This window comes from Tachyglossus aculeatus, chromosome Y3 (genome assembly GCF_015852505.1).
Source record: "Tachyglossus aculeatus isolate mTacAcu1 chromosome Y3, mTacAcu1.pri, whole genome shotgun sequence".
Classification (NCBI taxonomy): Eukaryota; Metazoa; Chordata; class Mammalia; order Monotremata; family Tachyglossidae; genus Tachyglossus; species Tachyglossus aculeatus.
Genome location: NC_052095.1, coordinates 1031609 through 1037682, shown reverse-complemented (window position 1 = coordinate 1037682; position 6074 = coordinate 1031609).

The window sequence follows — 6074 nt, the reverse complement described above, 5'->3', positions numbered from 1 at the left end:
ACACCAAGGTTGCAGGCTTGTGAGATGGGAAGGATGTTAGTGCCATCAACAGTGATGGGAAAGTCAGGGAGAGGGCAGGGTTTGGGAGGGAAGACAAGGAGTTCAGTCTTGGACATGTTGAGTGCTCACAATCTTAATGCCAACTTTTCAGTTGAGGTAACTGAAGTACAGAGAAGTCAAGTGACTTGCCCAAGGTCCCACAGCAGGCAAGTGGCAGAGCTGGAATTAGAATCCAGGTCCTTCTGACTCCCATCTCCATGCTCTATATCAACTAGGCCATGCTACTTCTTGAACATTCAGGGTCAGGGCATACTACAATTGCTGATAAAGAGCAGCAGCAGGAATATGCTCCTGGGTCAGGCTGGCCCCAAGGCCCAGGCTGAGTTTGAGGCTGGTGGGGAGGGGGCAGTCCAGAAGGAGAGGCTGGGGTGGGCAGGAACCCCAGCCCATGACAGAAAAGAAATTCTAATGGGCCCTGCCTTGGTTTTGAGCTGCTGGACAAAGACAGGCCTTTGGCGGGTTTTCTGGGGCCTCTTTTGTATAGGGTGAAAACACCTAATAGTGGAATAGTAATAGTAATAGTGGGAAGAACCAGCGACAATGCAGGTACCCTTGAAATGGCTATTTGGGTAACTGTGGAATTTTCTGGAGATGTGTTTGCCCTGATGAGAAAACAAGGAGCTTATCAGATTGGAAGGAGTTAAAAGAGGAAAGAACTCAACCATTTATTCATTCATTCAATCATATTTATTTATTCATTCAGTCGTATTTATTGAGTAGTACTTACTGTGGACAGAGCACTGTACTAAGTGCTTGGGAAGTACAGTACAACAACAGACAGACACAGTCACTGCCCTCAGTGAGCTTACATTCTAAAGTTGGGTTACAGACATCAATATAAATAAACAAACTAGGGGTACATGCAAGTGCTGTGGGGTTGGGAGAGGGGAAAAACAAGAGCAAGTCAGAAAGACGTGGAAAGGATTGGAAGGCGAGGAAAGGGGGACCTAATCTGGGAAGACTTCTGGGAGGAAATAAGCCTTCAATAAGGCTTTGAAGAGGGGAAGAGTAATTTGAGGTGGGAGGGTGTTGAGGCTAGAGGCAGGACCTGGGTCAGGGGTTGGTGGCAAGACAGGAGTGATTGAAGCACAGTGAGTCTGGAGGAGTGGGTGAATAGTTTGTGAACTCCATGGGGGACAGGGAGAAGATCATCAGGTCAGATAAAGTATCTGCCCCATATGAAGTTCCAAGTCCAAGTAGGAGGAAAATTGAGGTACAATTAAGTTAAGTGACTTGCCAAAGATTACATAGCAGGAAACAGAAAGAGGTCATCTGACTCCTAGCACCTTAGCATCCCACATGGCCTCAGCCAAGTGCAGTCTGTGGAATTCCTTCTCCGTTATGGCAAAGCTTTGCTTCATGTTGCCTAATTGTACTTTCCAAGCTCTTAGTACAGTGCTCTGCTCACAGTAAGCGCTCAATAAATACAATTGAATGAATGAATGAGTCCCTGGTCTGTTCCTGATGGAGTCACTGTTCCTCCTCACCATCCCTGAAATCTGGATCTCCCTAGGTGATACTGTCTCCTCTGCTGCTCCCTACAAAGAGAGCCTCATATTGCCTCACTCCTCCAGAATAACTAGGATAGAGGGAGGAGTAGGCACTTTCTCACTCCCCAGTGCTGCTTTGGTACCATTCCATCTCCCCCATCCGTTTCTTTCCCTTCTTTCAAAGTCCATATCATCCTCCTCTATCACCCACTGCAGTCATCTGCAGTTCCATCCCTATATTGATCCTAAGGGACTTCAATATCCACTTTGATGTTCCTGATGACCCTTCCATTATCCAACTGCTATCATTCCTCAGCACCATTTATCTTCAGCTCCACCCCTGTTTACCCACTTATCACCTGGACATGTACTCAATCTCATCATCTTTATTCACCACAGTCTCTACCCTCATTAGCTCTGAAATACCTCTCTCTGACCACAACTTCCTCACCTGTCTTCTGTCCCACACTTCTTCCCCATAAATCTGTCCTGTTTTCCCAACAGAGACATCCAGTCTTTTGACCCCACCCAGTTATCTCAAATCATCATGCCCCATTTAGTCTCCATACCCACCTTCCCCTTCTCTTGGTGACCAAAGTGATGCACAACCCTCTGTACTGAACTCAACTCACTTGCTCCCCTATCTCTTCATCAATCTCATACAATTAACCCTCAGTCCTGGATCACCTCCACAGCCTGCCTCCTTAACTCTTGTGCATGAGCCACAGAGTTCTGATGGCAGAAGTCTAGATATCAGCCCAACCTCATCCACTCAAATTCATTCATGCATGCATTAACTCTGCCCTCTCCTCTCCTCCTTCTCTCCTCCATCCTTATTGATGCCCATACCCATTGTTCTTGCCAGTTGTTTCCGATGTTCAACTTCCTCATCAAACCCTCATCTGACCTTGTTATCTCCTGGATTTCCTCACATCTAGCCACTCATTCTCAGTCTCTTTCATGGCTCCTCCTCTGCCTCCCACCCCTTAACTATGGTATCCCCAAAGGTTCTGTTCTGGGTCCCCTTCTATTCTCCATCCACACACACACCTGTGGAGAATTTATTTGCTTCCATGGCTTCAACCACCATTCCTATGTGGATGATACCCAAATCTACATCTCCAGTGCTGATCTCTCTCCCTCTCTGCAATCTCACATTTCCTCCTGCCTTCAAGACATCTCTACTTGGTGTCCTACCATTACGTCAAATTTAACAGACCCTAAACAGAAATCAAAAGGAAAGGAAAGGTTTCCACCCAAATCCTGTCCTCCCCTTGACTTTCCTAATACTGTAGACAGCATCACCATCGTTTCTATTTCATAAGCTTATTACCTTGGCATTATACTATCTCTCTCATTCAATCAATCAATCAATCAATTGTATTTATTGAGTGCTTACTGTGTGCAGAGCACTGTACTAAGCGCTTGGGAAGTACAAGTTGGCAACATATAGAGACGGTCCCTACCCAACAGTGGGCTCACAGTCTAGAAGGGGGAGACAGAGAACAAAACCAACCATATTAACAAAATGAAATAAATAGAATAGATATGTACAAGTAAAATAAATAAATAGAGTAAGGGAAGGGAAGGAGGCAAGACGAGGGGGATGGAGAAGGGGGTGAGGGGGAGAGGAAGGAGGGGGCTCAGTCTGGGAAGGCCACCTGGAGGAAGTGAGCTCTCAGTAGGGCTTTGAAGGGAGGAAGAGAGCTAGCTTGGCGGATGTTGAGAGGGAGGGCATTCCAGGTCAGGGGGATGACATGGGCCGGGGGTCGACGGCGGGACAGGCGAGAACAAGGCACGGTGAGGAGATTAGTGGCAGAGGAGCGGAGGGTGTGGGCTGGGCTGTAGAAGGAGAGTAGGGAGGTGAGGTAAGAGGGGGTGAGGCAATGGAGAGCCTTGAAGCCGAGGGTGAGGAGTTTCTGCCTGATGAGCCGATTGATTGGTAGCCACTGGAGATTTTTGAGGAGGGGAGTAACATGCCCAGAGTGTTTCTGGACAAAGACAATCTGGGCAGCAGTATGAAGTGTGGATTGAAGTGGGGAGAGACACGAGGATGGGAGATCAGAGAGGAGGCTGATACAGTAGTCCAGACAGGATAGGAAGAGAGCTTGAACGAGCAGGGTAGCAGTTTGGATGGACAGGAAAGGGCGGATCTTGGCAATGTTGCGGAGCTGAGACCGGCAGGTTTTGGTGACGGCTTGGATGTGAGGGGTGAATGAGAGAGCGGAGTCGAGGATGACACCAAGATTGTGGGCCTGTGAGATGGGAAGGATGGTAGTGCCATCAACAGTGATGGGAAAGTCAGGGAGAGGGCAGGGTTTGGGAGGGAAGACAAGGAGCTCAGTCTTGGACATGTTGAGTTTTAGGTGGTGGGCAGACATCCAGATGGAGATGTCCTGAAGGCAGGAGGAGATGCGAGCCTGGAGGGAGGGGGAGAGAGCAGGGCCGGAGATGTAGATTTGGGTGTCATCAGCGTAGAGATGATAGTTGAAGCCGTGGGAGCGAATAAGGTCACCAAGGGATTGAGTGTAGATCGTTAACAGAAGGGGACCAAGAACTGAACCTTGAGGAACCCCACAGTAAGGGGATGGGAGGGGGAGGAGGAGCCTGCAAAAGAGACTGAGAATGAATGACCGGAGACCATTCAATCCACATACCCAATCTATCACTAAAGTCTGTCAGTTCAACCTTCACAACATTGCTAAAATCTTCCCTTTCCTCTCCATCCAAACTGCTACTATGTTTACTCAGGCACTAATAATAATAATGATGGTATTTGTTAAGAGCTTACTATGTGCCAAGCACTGTTCTAAGTGCTGGGGGAGATACAAGGTAATCAGGTTGTCTCACGTGGGGCTCACAGTCTTAATCCCCATTTTACAGATGAGGTAACTGAGGCACAGAGAAGTTAAGTGACTTGCCCAAAGTCACACAGCTGATAAGTGGCAGAGCTGGGATTAGAACCCAAGACCTCTGACTCCCAAGCCCTTGCTTTTTGCAATGCTGCTTCTCCACGCTGCTAATCCTATCTCACCTGGATTACTGTATCAGCCTCCTTGCTGACCTCCCTGCCTCCTGCCTCTCCCAACTAGAGTCCATACTTCAATCCACTGCCCAGATCATTTTTCTACTAAAATGTTCCGCACCACATTTCCCCATTCCTCAAGAACTTTCAGTGGTTGCCTAACCACCTTTGTATCAAACAAAAACTCCTTACCTTAGTCTTCAAAGCACTCGGTCACCTTGCCCACTCTTGCCTTCCCACACTACTCTCTTATTATGCTAATATACTCACTTTGCTCTCATCTATCTCACTGCTGACCTCTAGCCCATATCCTGCCTCTGGCCCGGAATGCTCTCCTTCTTCATGTCTGACAGACAATTCTTCTATCCTATTGAAGGCACATCTCCTTCTAGAAGCCTATCCTGACTAAACCCTCATTTCCTTTTCTTCTGGCTTGTCTAATTTACTCCCTTCATTCACCTTTCTCTCAGCCCCACAACATTTATGAACATATCTTTAATTTATTTATTTATATTAATGTCTGTCTCTCCTAGAGTCTGTTCATTGTGGACAGGGAATGTATCTTTTATATCGTTGTATTGTACTCTGCCTGGTCCTTGGTGCAGTACTCTGCACAAAGTAAGCACTCACAGTCTTCTAGACTGTGAACCCAGCTTCTAGACTGTAAGCCTGTTGTTGGGTAGGGACTGTCTCTATATGTTGCCAACTTGTACTTCCCAAGTGCTTAGTACAGTGCTCTGCACACAGTAAGCACTCAATAAATACGACTGAATGAATGAATGAATGAACAAATGCGATTGATTGATTGATTGATTGATTGAAACCCCCTGCTGTTCAACCTGCCCCATCTCTTGCCAATAATGACTTGGCTACCTACTTTATTGAGGAAATTGAAACTATCAGCTGAGATCTCCCTAAAATCTCCCAGGCTCTTCTTCAATCCCCCTGTCCTCCTCCACCCTCTACCACTCTCCTCTTGTTCCCTACAGTAACTCAAGATGAAACATTTTGCCTCTTCCTTAAATCTACCCCCTCCAGCTGTGCTTCTGACCTCACACCTCCATACTTTTTTAAAACACCTGCCCCCTCCCTTCTTCCCTTTTCGACTGCCCCCTTCAACTGTTCACTAAAGAGTGGCTTCTTCCACATTGCTTTTGTACATTTTCATGTGTTTCCTACCCTAAAAATCCCTCCTTTGACCCTACAGTTCCCTCTAATCATCATCAATCATATTTATTGAGCACTTACTGTGTGCAGAGCACTGTACTAAGGGCTTGGGAAGTACAAGTTGGCAACATATAGAGACAGTCCCTACCCAACAGTGGGTTCACAGTCTAAAAGGGGGAGACAGAGAACAAAACCAAACATACTAACAAAGACTTGCTGATAAACTCAGCCTTGCTGATAAGCTCAGCCTTGCTGATAAGCTTGCAGGCTGATAAGCCTGTCCCCTGACTCCCTTGAGGCTCCTCACTGTATAAAATCCTCTACAGTGTGCT